Genomic DNA, 14114 nt, shown 5'->3' on the forward strand with positions numbered 1-14114 from the left:
ACAGTCTGCCCATGGCCAATCACTGAGCTGGAGGGTGTTGGGAGCTCTCCCACACAGTCCCCAGCAGGCCCAGAGGTAGACTAGAAGTACTTCTGGTACAATTCTGGGTTTGGCACCGAGTATGTGGGGGACCCTCCCCCCCCACTGTGCTCCTGTAGGGATGCTCCATCCACTCCAGCATCACAGCATTCACAAGCTATGCTGGTACCTCAAGGTATGTAGAAAAAACATTTAAAGCTGTGTCTACGTCCAAATCACTGATTCTCTGAATCGGCATCAAATCTTCAGATTTGGATTTGGCCGAATCAAATCGGGGACAGCGATCCAAATCAACTAACCGAATCACTGTCCCCGATTCAGGCCAAATCTGAATCCAAATCGAATAGTGGCCATTTCGCACACCCGTATTGGTTATGCAAGTACTAAACGACTGCGCAGTAACAACTGTACAGTGGGCATCTTGTGTAGATGTGCCCACTGCTATCACATTATAGTTTCATAGAATCAACTACTGTGCTTCCATAAAAATGCAGGGCGAGCACTGAAAATAAGCGGGAAGAAGAGATGGCCTAACAAAAGAGTCACTCTCTGAGGTGATTATTTTTGGAAAAAAATTGGAAAATAACTGGCACTTCCACTGAAACTGCTAAGGAACTGTCAGATACGTGATATGTAATTACTCATACAGTATTGTGGTTAGGATTTCAAACTTCCTTTCAAAGTACTATGGAGTTTCCTATTGAATGGTTGCTGTATGTCCAGAACCTCAGTTCTGCATCCTTTTTGAAAGAGCATGAAGCAGTCCAGCAACCACATGCCATTAACACTCTGCTGGGCGCTGGTTTGACTCAAAAGAAGTTTCACCCACTACAAAATTGACCCAGAGCCCAAAGTAAACAGAAATCAAATTGATGCCTATGGGCAAGCTCCAAGCTCCAAAGCACAAATGCCATTTCTTTATGAACACACTTACAGGAAAGATTGCATGAATTCCCCCTCTGTTTCATTAGGAAACCTGCATCACAAAAACTTTTGAGTTCTTCATTACTTTTCAACAGGCGTCAATATATGTAAGCTATACTGGTACTTTTTTTCTAACTTGGCTAGATTCGCCATAATGACTCTCAATATATGCACTAATATTTTCCCCTTGGAGTTTAGAAAGTAAGAATAAAGAGAGCTCAAATTCTTTATTATTCTGGGCAGCTGTAAAGGAAAGTATTTTGTATTTTGCTAAGCGAAATTACTTGGGCAAAAGTACTCACAGAACAAAGTGGCCTAAACTAAAGAGAGTTTTTCACAGGTTTAAATATTTGTTTTTAGCTGTTTAGGACTTTTTAAATTAAAAAAAAACCAGTTCAGTAAATATAACTGAAGTGACCATAGCCTCATTGTTTTAATGGAAACTACATTTATTGCCTATTTTTGGTTATAGGATTGAAACATTATTGCAGAAAGTAAACTGCTTTATAATTATTATGTAAGTGATCTAAGTATTGTGACTAAAATAATCCCTGCAAAATTTCAGTAGACAGCTATTGAATTTATATAAACTGTCAAGCAACATTAGGCTTTCTGTTGGCACTTTCTATTATGTTGGTAGCTGAACTGTTGAAGCCTAAAGCTAAAAAGGAATTATGAATATAGCAGGAGAGACAATGTTCAGAATTATTTATTGCCAAGGGTAAAGCAAAAAGATATCAAACAGTAAAGAATATTAAATAAATAACACAAATGTTGAGTGAAACACAGTGAGACAAGATCATGTTCCTGTTCAAGTCATTGGGCAAATACAGATTCCAAAAGGAGCAAGACTAGTTGTTTGTTTCTGAATTTTACTAGTACAGTAAATCAAATCATTACACATTAGAGAAATCTGTAACTATAAAATGTCAGATAGTTTTAAATGCTAAGACAGCAAAGATGTCATTCCATAAACTGTTTAAAAAAAAAAAGCTTTGGTCCTTTGACTCCTTATTAAAAGTTAAGAACATTCTCAAGTGCTCTGCTGAGTCAAGATCTTAAGCTCCTGGATAACTTGACCGGTAACTTGACTAATGGATAATTTGGCTAGTGAAGTCATTTTTTCTTTTGCACTTTTCAGTTTTCTTCTTTGAACTATGTTTTCAGAGATATACACTTTTTCCCAAGGACTGCTTTCATAGGAGGTATTATATCCTTTGTGCTAGAACTCTTTTGTGTTGGAATTGCTTCCAAAATTAGTTCAAAAGCTGGTTTACTCATTCACTCTTTTAATTCTACCTTTACCTCTTGGTAGGAAATATTGATTAGATTTCCTTTTACTATTCACAGGCCCCTTCATTTGGATACCATGGTTTTCATTAGCCCCACAAGTATTCAATGATTTTTACAAAACTGAGTTCACTTTTTTGGCAGTAGCTTTGCTGTATATGGTGTAGTTGCATTTGTATTCATTACAAATAGTAAGTAGTTTAAGTAGTTTATCAGTTAGCTGTTCAAATCCTTATTGCAAAGGTGTGTGATGCATGTGTCAGCAAGCAGTTAGGTTACTGTGTAAAGAAAATATGCCTTGCTATTTGTGTAGATCACAGTATTCTTGAGATTACAGAATGACTTTTTGAGGCTGGTATCAATAATTTTTATTTTTGCACTAGAATATAATGTAGATCTCTTAGGCTTCTGGGCTAGCCATATGTAACTTCCAAAGAATTCAGTCTTCTCCAGTTTCTCTGGCATTCTCTTTCTTCATAAGAACCACCATTTACAGGTCCATCTTGCCCAATATCCTGTCAAAAAGTGGCAGAGAGTGGATGCTGAAAGGGAGAGTGAGCTGGGTATGACCAGGACTTTTTCCACTGTTGCTCTCTCACTTTCAACCTCCAGCTTTTGAGATGTAAGAAGTTCTGATTCAGAAACTATATCCCTAACTCTGTGCTCAATAGCCCCTTCCTCCAAGAATTTGTCCAGCCCCGTTTTGAAACTAGCTAAACTGTCAGTTTACAATCTCGTGGCAATGAGTTCCACACTTTAATTACATGCTGTGTGGAAAAGAATTTTCTTTTTATTAGTCTCAAACTTGCTGGGCATGTATACACAAGACGTTTACTGAGGAGCTTCCTAATTAGCTCCACAGTAAACATCTCAGAGTCTATACATATCGCCCTCTTAGGCCACAATAAATTAATAAACTCTGCCACAGATTAGTACTATCCTGCAATGGAGTTTTTCAGTGCACAGCAATGCACATGTAGATGCTGACCTGGCTGGCTGGGGCACAAGGGTTGTTCGGTGCCTGGGCTGCCTGCCAGCTAGCCCCACACTAGAGCACCCGCATGCCCCAGCCAGCCCCTCTGCAGCACACTGAGCAGAGTTGGAGCAGCCCTGGGGTAGCAGGTTGACCCCCACACTCCCTGTAACCTGGGGCTGCTCCAACCCAGCTCAGTATCTGCTGGAGTTTATTGCTTTGAATTAAAAAAACCCTTTCACAGACAAGCCTATGAACGTCACTTCATGAATCTGCTACATACAAACAATCATGCACTAAATATAGACATTGGATTTATGACACATTGTAACCTGCCTGACGTCTGACTCCCTACACTTTTTTCCTAGCTATTCCCTTCCCACCCCCATCCACTGACTACAACTACATTTATTCCCCTTCCTCCTCCCCTTCCCCCCCACCTGGCTCTTACCTACTGACCACCTCAATTTACATTTTAACTGACTGGCTTTCTTGCATACGTACTGGCCTCTGGTTGCTTTACCACGCCATCCAGAAAGAGTACAGACCATCTGAAGACACTTGTTTTTGTCTTCTTCCCTGCAGACCCTCAGCCTGACAAAAGGTATTTGTACCCAAAAGTTTGCAAAGAAGAATTTTCCCAACTGTTTGAATTGGTCTTATAAAAGATATTGAATTTACCCAAAAAACTGTGTCTTGCATGTGTAGATGTGCCCACTACCTATTAGTTTCATTTTGTGACGTCTAGTCCTTACATTGTGAGAGATAGTAAATAATAAATCCCTATCTACTTTCTCTTCACCATTTAGTATTTTGTAAATCCTTATCATATCCCATTTGAAGCCTCTTTTCTAAGTTGAATAAGCCCAGACTCTTTTGTCTCTTTTCATAGGGAAGCTCCTCCATACCACTGGTCATCCTTGTTGCCGTTCTCTGTACCTTATCCAGCTCTGCTATATCCTTTTTGAGGTGTAGGGACCAAAACTGGGCACAGTATTCAAGGTGTGGACACACTATGGATTTATAGAGGGTCATAATGATACTTTCAGTTTTGTTGATAATTCCTTTCTTAATAATCCTTAACATTTTGTTTGCCTTTTTGACAGCTGCTATATTTTAGGATAGAAGGCTCTGTGGCTTTAGTTATTCCATTTTTACCAAAGCTTTTCTTCTGACACCATATAATAAGGGCAAACAGGAATGCTAGTATTTATTTCCTTTCTAAACTTTGGAAGTTAGTGCCATTAATCCCACATCTTCCACGATCTACATTGAAAAGAAGTGTAATTAAAAATGAGCTAAAAGAAAGCTATTGTAAAGCCATAGAAAAAGTAGTCATACTTACCTCATATAAGCCTAATAAAAATGTCTTTATCAAAGTCCTTTCGTCAAATTTTATTTTACAGATAATATATTTTAAAAAAGAAGGCATGATAACTTTAGGGCATCACAGCTGTATACACACAAAAATAAATTAAGGAAATCAATCAGGTATCTTTTTATCCTATTGAAGTGTTACAATTTAATTTGGCTGGCCTAAATTGGAATAGAGCCTTTTATATCAGGGTTATTACACGTGGTAGCTGTCATTGGTTTGGTAGTTCTTCCCAAATTGCCTAAAGCAATTCAATATTTGCTTGTCTACTGCCAAGCCACTTCCACCTGGTTTGGTTGCATTTCTTTTATAACAGTTTCCTATTCCTTCCTGATTATCAGGTTGACATGTTCAATTTGGAAAATCAGAAATAATACATTCATTATACAGATAAAAAAATATTGACTAGTTGGCATGTAATAATGTTTTGGCCTTTTCAATGATATACATTACTGCAAATGTGTACTCTGGTCATTTCTCCTGAAAGACCAAAATCGGTGTTATATTTCGGAATGAAACATATGCTATCAGGGGAAAGTAGGGACATGACTGCAAAACGAATTACACATCTCAAATGTGTCCATTTATATGAAAAAGGGAAATACCAATTCTTATTATCCTTTATGAACCCACCTCAATTTGTTATTTGAAACAGCTGGAATGCTTATTTTGTTCTCATACTATCTTCCCTTTTGCTAGTGTTCAAATTAAAAAACGTAGGTACCAACACAGCTACCACCAAGCATAGATAGATAAAAAATAATCCAAGATCTCCACCACAGGAGATGATTTATATTTTATCAATTTCAATAAAGATTAGTCTTTTGACTATTTAGTCCACTCTGGGTGTAGTTACATGGATACTGAATTGGATGGTTTAAAACATTGTTCGCTACAAGTATTCACTACCACCTGTTTGGCCACAGTGCATTATTTTGGCTTCCTAATTAGATGAGTAAACCTTTTTAATAGAAGAAGGATGAAGACCAACACCAATAGTCCATGCTCAGCACAAACTGATGACATGTTTGAAACGAATCAGTAATTTTATAAATATTAACTGTTGACCAAATATTTACACTTTTAAAAATGACATGACTAAAAACTGCGTTAACCAAGCTTCCAGGAACATATTCATCAATATTCTCACAAATCCGTTCTGTTGTTCATTAGTAAGTACAGAACTGATTGGATCTAAAACTCACTTCTGTATCTCAGTGTTTAAAATTCAAGAAGTGTACATTTATTTCCTCCATGCCTCAAATACCTTATAGCAAAAAGCCAATTAACTACTTACTCCCTGTTGTTCTACATTTCAACCAGTAAAGAGAAAATGTCATTTAAATCTTCTCATTTTCACTGAGGACAGAGACTGCTACAAAATAATTACTGCAGTGGTAGCTCTTAGCTATTTACCATAGATCATATTCTCACGTGGCAAGTGATTTGAAATCCAAACATTAAACTTGTTAGAATCAAGAAGGAACACAGGGGCTGTCAGAATTAATTGTATTTTAGGGCAAATGGTTGGAAAGTGAGATCTCTTCGGGCAAGGATTTGTGAAACTGCAAAATTCTACAGGGAGTCAAGGAAATCTGCATTGCAATGCCCCATTTCCTGAGGATACCAGAGGGATCTCATAGATCTTACAGGAAAGCTGTATTTTTGTAGTTACTTTGCCTGTACCAGCTGTGCAATATTCCCGCTAGTATGAATCTGTTCCAGAAAAGTGATTACAGAAAATGTTGTTTTTTTAGTTCGTATTTCCTTTGGTGATAGGCTTAGCAATACACATTTATTAAAAGAAATAACCAACAAAAGAGCACACACTTGCAATGACATATAAATAATAATACTTATTAATCCTTACATGCACTGATTAAATGTGGTAAGCTTGAATATATTTTCAATGCACTCTATTGTATTTGCAAAACTGCAATAAATTTCAATAATGTACACAGTTCTTTCAGAAATACTGGAAGCAGCATCATTACAATTCTGTGGAGGGGCTGAGACATCAAGGTTGTACAGAAGTCCACAGCTTAATGTGTGCCACAGGTTCACATTTTTCCTACTTTCCAGTGCTGCTACTTTGAAAGATGACAGTTTTCTGCCTCTCCTCTCTAAGCAAGAGTCCTATTAAAAAAAGAGAGAGAGAATGCCATCAGCTGAAGAAAGCTGTGGTAGCAGCCTTAAGATATACGGTAGACAGTATACATTCGGCATACAGAATACGGGGCCTTTTCCACTTGCATTATGTGGCTGCAGGATTTCCGCTTCTACACATGCAGCCCTATTAGGCTGCAGTAAACTAAGGAACTCCACTGTAGGATAGTCCTTATAAATAAAGGCACTACCCTAAAGCAGAGTTATTTACTGTGCAGCAATGCCAACTGACAGGGCTGGCTAGGGCACAAGGGTGCTTCAGTGCAGCAGCTGCCTGCCAGCTAGCCCCACACTGAAACACCCTCATGTCCCAGCCAGCCCCTCTGCAACATGTTGAGCTGGATCAGAGAAGCCTCAGGTTGGCAAGCTGACCCCCTGGGCACTTTGCCAGCTGGGGATGATCTGACCTGGCACACTGTGCTGCAGTCCCAGGTACATGTTCAAACATGGTGCCTAGGAGCAATAAATTGCAAAACAATACATGCCAGTTTTTTTATTCGAATTAATTGCATGAGTAGATGTGCCCACTATCATCAACTTTCTTATTTCAGTATATGTTTTGTTTTGATTTACAGTCTATGTATCTTTAGAAAATATCCAAATAAGTAATATAAGATTAAGGCTCTGTGTCATACCACATTGACTTAGTATTTGGGGAAATGATTATAAACTGACTGACTGCGTCTGTATTAGCTTAGTGCAACTGCCTGGCATGTCTGTGCTGCTGATCTCCACACTCAGTCCCAGAGGAAGTTTGTTTGCTCTGCATCTTTCCTTTTCAAGTTCTTGAAGAAACAAAGATAGAAACAAGGAATGTGAAGCCTGCTTCTCATAATATGTTTAACATAAATATCCAGGATTAAAATAAATCTAATTCCTATTTAGGACCAGGCCTCTAGCTGGTACAAGCTAGGATTGCTGGATTTAAGTCAATTTATGGTTCATGGATATCAAAGGAACTAGGCCGAATTATATCAGATGAGAATCTGGGGTTTATATCTACCAGAATTACTGAAAAATGCAGCATGTGCAAGACTTGGTTTTGTCCCATATTGATCACCCTTAATATGTTTCCAATTCGTCCTTCCAAAATCATACATTCCTTTTTGAAATAACAAAATAATCCATGTTACACACAATTATCCCACTCCTCAATCATCACGTTCTTATAAAATCAGTATTCATATGTAAATACGCACAGATTCCTGAATAGTAATTAATATTCAGTACTACCAGCCCCAAACATTCAAAACCATGAGTCAGACCACCAAAAAGGCTCAGAAATTGAGAGTTAATTAAAATAGTACATTTTGACTTTTGCGTTCTGATTTTTTTGAGCATTTCTTCTACCTTACTACAAAAGCTCTGAAGAGTAGAAAATTACTTTAAAAAACCCCAAGATTTTCATGGAATCATGACTATGGAAGAAAAATACAAATATTATAAACCTTCCAAAATCACAGGAATAGGAGGTACTTAACTCCCTAGCTTCAGTAATAAATAACAATTACTCAATCCATTTTACAAAGGTCAGATTTCTGTGGTCTCATATCTTTTGGTTTTTCCTCTTCCCAGGAAACTATTTCCTTTTCTGCTCTCAGATTTGCTCAAACTGTTGATCTTGATCAAACTGTAATCAAAGTCCTCCATATATAGGGTCCTCCATACACATCCCTGTTCTCCACTCTCCATTCATGACAATTTAATGGCAGATACCAGCCATGAAATTCAGGCATTTGTCTTAGAAATTACTCATAACAGTGAAACCCTTTCAAGAGTTAGTTCCCACACAGGTATAACAAAGTCAACACAAACTTAAATTCCTTTTTGTTAGGAACCTCATTTGTTTTTTTTTTTTTTATTCCTACATAAATCCATTAAGTTTTGCTGGGAGTGCAATAGCATTAAATGTGGTTTCAAGGAAGACATTTATGACTATGTCCCCAGAGGACTGACACACAGGCTAAGCATCTGCTTTCATCCGCTAACTATGCAGTAGAGAACAAAGTATTTGAAGAAATATTAGGGAAGGCCATATCAAACACAGCTGAAAATGATAAAATATTGCTGCCGTTATTTAGAAATGTTACTTTATTAAACTAAGTAAACCGTTTCATGTCCCTTTCTATCTCCAAGGTACCAAAAAAAAAAACCCCAGTGTCTACTAGTAGAAATTTCTGGAACAGAAGAACACAGAAATCATTGGCACAGATTTCCCGAGCAGAGGTTTCATTGCTCCTGGACGGTATTCATTCAAAATGTGAAACAGGTGGTTGCATTTGAAGTGATGAGATGTTTCTACCATAAAAATGATAAAGTACACTAGACATTCCAACATTAGGTATAAAAATAGAGATCACTATCTAAAGAAAACACAGTAGATGGAGTTTCTGAACAAAATAAATTTATCTTCTGTGTAGATCACAAGCAGACTGGATGGTGGAGAAAAACAATTTACATTAAATTTTAAACAGCTGAATAAAAACACCAGAAAAAAACAAAACAGATCACTAATAAAACAATCTATTCCCACTCTTATCTCTATTCTTTTCAAAGGGTTTCCTCTTTAGATCTTGTGGATCACAAAACGCCATGAATTATTGTAATCTGTTTTTTTTTAACTGTTTTTGTTTCTTTTGGATTTTATTGTGTGAAATCTACCATATTATAGTTTCATAGGTTCTAGGGTCGGAAGGGACCTGAGTAGATCATCTAATCTGACCGCCCGCCATGGCAGGAAACAATACTGGGGTCAAACAACCCCAGCAAGATGTTTATCTAACCTCCTCTTAAAGACCCCCAGGGTAGGAGCCAGCACCACCTCTCTTGGAAGCTGGTTCCAGACCCTAGCCGCCCTGACCGTGAAGTAGCGCCTCCTGATATCTAGCCTAAACCTGCCCTCTGCCAGCTTGTGACCGTTATTCCTGGTTACTCCTGGCAATGCTCGGGGGAACAGGGACTCCCCCAATGCCCGCTGATTGCCCCGACTAGTTTATAACAGGCCGCTAGATCCCCCCTCAGCCTTCTCTTTTGGAGGCTGAACAGGTTCAGGTCCTGTAGCCTCTTCTCGTAGGACCTGCCCTGCTGTCCCCTGATCATGCGAGTGGCCCTCCTCTGGACCCTCTCCATGCTGGACCCTCTTGAAGTGCGGTGCCCAGAACTGCACGCAGTACTCCAGCTGCAGATTGACAAATGCCGCATAGAGGGGGAGGATCACCTCTTTGGACCTGCTCGAGATGCATCTGCGGATGCATGACAAGGTATGGTTGGCCTTCCTGATTGCATCCCCACGCTGCTGGCCCATGGAGTCAATTATGACTCCAAGATCCTTTTCCGCCTCCGTGCTGACAAGTGGGGAGTTCCCCAACCTGTAGGTATGGTGCCGGTTGTTCCTCCCCAGGTGCATCATCTTGCACTTGTCTGTGTTGAATCCCATCCTATTCACATCCGCCCACCCTTGTAGCCTGTCTAGGTCTGACTGAAGCCTGATACTACCTTCTAGTGTGCCCACATCCCCCCACATCTTAGTGTCATCAGCAAATTTGAACAGGGTGCTTTTTACCCCCTCGTCCAAATCACTGATGAAGATGTTGACCGAGCCCTGGGGGACCCCACTGCCCACGTTCTCCCAGGTTGAGAAGGACCCATCCACTACCACCCTCTGGGTGCGGCCCTCCAGCCAGTTGGTGACCCAATTGACTGTGTGGGTGTCGACACCACAGTCCCCCAGTTTCATAATGAGAACGGGGTGAGAGACAGTGTCGAATGCCTTCTGGAAGTCCAGGAAGACTATGTCCACTGCTACCCCCGCATCTAATGATCTGGTAACCTGATCATAGAAGGCCACCAGGTTGGTCTGACAGGACCTGCCACTGATGAACCCGTGTTGGTTGCCCCTAAGCATGCAGTCTCCAGCTGGCTCCTTGTGGATATGTGCCAGCATAATTTTCTCAAACAGCTTGCCTAGGATCGAGGTAAGACTGACTGGCCTATAGCTTCCTGGGTCCTCCTTCCTCCCCTTTTTGAAGATTGGAACCATGTTGGCCCTCTTCCAGTCCTCTGGGACCACACCAGAGCACCACAATTGCTCATAGAGCTGTGTCAGGGGTCCTACAATGACCTCGGCCACTTCCTTAAGGACTCTAGGGTGGAGATCTTCTGGGCCGGCTGACTTAAACACGTCCAGCCCCTCCAGAAGCCCCCTAACTAGTTCCACGCTAATCTTTGGTCCAGGTGTGCCTCCCCTGGGGCCCGAGGGGGGCCCAGCAGGGAGGTGGCTGTTCTAGTCCCTACTTAGGAAGACAGAGGCAAAGAAATCGTTAAACATGTTAGCTTTGTTTTGTTATTGTTTTTTGTTATTTTGTATTGTTACTGTTCTTTTGCATAGATAGTTTCTAGGGTCGGAAGGGACCTGAGTAGATCATCTAGTCTGACCCCCTGCCATGGCAGGAAAGATTACTGGGGTCAAACGACCCCAGCAAGGTGTTCATCTAACCTATATACTGTATACACATGGGTTGTGTGTGTGTGTGTGTGTGTGAATCTCTTCTTTGATAACTTAGTGATAGAAAGAGACTGAAAAAGGTTTAAGTTTGTTAAAATAACTTTCCTAAAAAGTAGCAGCAATATTTTAACTCTCTCAGCTGCCTGTGAGATGCAACTTTTCGCAATGTTTCCCCCCAATTAAATAGATCCAGAAAACAAACTACGACTTCCAACACTGAAGACCGGATCATCAGTTATTGAAATCTCTTTATCAAAACCAGCATTATTACCATATTTATTCATGTACAAAAAAAGTCCCCCCCCCAAATTAGCATAGGGAAAAAAGTCCTTTGTTTTATAATTGCATATAAGGAAATCTCACTGAATACATTGCCTATTATTAAACTGCTGCCAAAAGGAGCATGTGCTCAATAGTAGAAACCAACTATGAAATTGATTAAACACAGGCAACACTGAACATGACTATAAAACATATGCCCCACATTGAACAAACACGATGCTGGGAACCTACCACAAAGAATAGGTTAGTATAGCCCATCTAAATAAGACATATGATAGCACCCATTGTGCGCAGTCCCCAATATCATCAACTCTTTCAAGTCATGGTTAGCCATGACACTGCATACAGTTCAGTCAGAATCCTTCTGTTGCCCCTTCTCTCAGCCTGGTACATGTGATTAGTGCAGCCCTGCCTTCCATAAGATAAACCCAGACCAGGTTGCCTTGCACCTCACCTGCATATAACTTTTTGGAGGGTCCTAGAACACACAGTTCCAGTCATGAGTGGGGCTAATTAGCATGTGGATTCTGGAGTATACATACGTACTGAACAGTGCTGAGCTGTGGGGACACTGTGGCTTGAAGTGCTGTTGACTCTGGAGGGGGTGAGCCCAATGAACTATGTGGTAAATCATGAACCTTTGGCTTTGGATTAATACTATGCATATTTTGTACTTGGCCTTTTGGCTAAAAACAAATGAGACTGCAGCAACTGAACCCCAAGGTGTTTGGCTCTGGGGCTTGTACATAGGATGGCTGCCTGGATGTGGAGAGTATCCAAAGCCCGAGAGTGATGGGTCTGGGAGGATACTTGCCCGGTGGTAGAGCCATACAAACTTGACAACTGAGCTCTGCAGAGTTGAATTCTGGAACTTGACTATTGGGCTGTGCCCAGTTGAATTTGGAACTGATTCGGCTTTGAATAAGATTTTTTAAAAAGAAGTTTATATGACATATAAGTAGGTACCAAAGTGCTACTCAAAAGTGTATTTACAGAGTACCAATGCTAAAACTTGTAGCATTTCCAAAAAAGGTAACATGCATCAATTCTGGATAAATTAAATGCATGGGTACTGTATGCAAATTGCTATAGCTGTGTTTAATTTCAAGGTTACTGTTTTCAAATTTGCTTCTCACTTCCACATCCTCAGGGAGAACAGGGACTGACAGTAAGGAGCAGTAAGGGGAAGGGACTGCAAGGAAAAAAGTTTTGGGGCAGCAGAGAGAAAAGGGAGCTGGACAAATTCAAAGCAAACCTCCAATTATTAGATTGTATACCTGGAAAATTATAACAAATTTATACATTTTCTAAATACAGAATCTAATTATTGTAGGATTGTCTTATAATCAGGGTCATCTTCAATTCAAGTAAATATGGTAATCAAAATGCCTACATTTTGACAATACAAAAACTGTTTCTAAAGGTACAATCCTTATTCAATACTTACTCAAGAAAACTTGTAATAACTTCAACAGGAGTCATTTCAGAATAAAGGAATGAGATTGCAGGATTTGTCCTAAAGATTTCATCATCAATAATAGTTTCATTGAGAATCCCAGGAGCTTGGATGTATTCATTTCTAAAGTAAAGTTAAAGCAAGATGAAAGGAATGATCAGATACATTGATTGAATTCTTTCAGTGACTCTACATCCAGATAATACTGTCAGTGATTTTGCTATCCCTATGGTGATCAGATATATACATCATGTGAAGGACTGTCAGTTTCACAGGGAGAACTATACAATCACCCTGGTTGAGATGAAGGATGTTTAAGGAGGAAGTATCTCTTCATATTTCAGACCCTCAGCAAAGGTGGAATTTGACAGTTAACTTTGAATCAAAAGAGAGTCACACTGAAAAAAATTCCCTAACTCATCTTTTGATCTCTTGAAAATTGCACATTTTCTAAAATACAATAAGATGGAGACTGTATATGAATAGTCGTATAATGCTTTGAAGTTGTTAGTATATCTCCTTAATACATTAAATTAATATTTGAACTGTGTATAAGACATAAGAATTCTGAAAGGCAGCTTTTGCTTGACAAAGGATCAGCTCTGTCCCCCATGTCTGGCAAGAACACTTCATCCCTTTGGGATCGATTGGTGGGAATTGCATAAAAAGAAATCAGGTAAATATACAATTTCCATTTTGCAGTACAGTCTAATTTCATTTTCACAATTTAACACTTGTATTAGTACATTAGAATAATAAAATTGGAGTGTAACTGATAGAGCTGTTCAACATTTTGACAGGTGTTTCGTTTCGAAGCTGTTTCGACACACTTCAAACTGGAAACAGCGAAATTGAAATGAAGCAAAAGGCTTCAAAACAGCTTTGAAATGAAATGAGGGTACTGAAAACATTTTGAAAGTTTCAAAATGTTTCGAGTTTTGAAGATGGGTTTGCTTGCAGCTAAATGGAAACTAAGAACAAGGAAGGGAAAGAGGGTGGAAGGACTGCTCTGATATTGACATCTGGCTCCTGGTTCAATTCCCCAGCTCTCTGATCATTTCCCCAGCTCTTCCCAGACGCAGGTCCCTGATCTGTGCATGGGGTT

The 14114-nt window shown here is 39.6% G+C and overlaps 1 long non-coding RNA gene across 6 annotated transcripts in view; it reads right to left on the bottom strand.

Moving 5' to 3' along the window:
• Window positions 1-1688: 1688 nt before the first annotated feature.
• LOC149870678 (uncharacterized) overlaps window positions 1689-14114 on the bottom strand; it is a 91074-nt gene continuing 78648 nt past the window's right edge. For all 6 annotated transcript variants that reach the window (XR_016440818.1, XR_016440817.1, XR_016440819.1 and 3 more), the window contains 3 exons: window positions 13001-13132; window positions 6472-6737; window positions 1689-2768 (listed from right to left, as the gene is read on the bottom strand). This is a non-coding gene — a long non-coding RNA (uncharacterized LOC149870678). The remainder of the gene's footprint in view (window positions 2769-6471; window positions 6738-13000; window positions 13133-14114) is intronic.

Source organism: Crocodylus siamensis, chromosome 2 (genome assembly GCF_052110815.1).
Source record: "Crocodylus siamensis isolate JL-2025a chromosome 2, ASM5211081v1, whole genome shotgun sequence".
In the NCBI taxonomy this organism is placed as follows: Eukaryota; Metazoa; Chordata; order Crocodylia; family Crocodylidae; genus Crocodylus; species Crocodylus siamensis.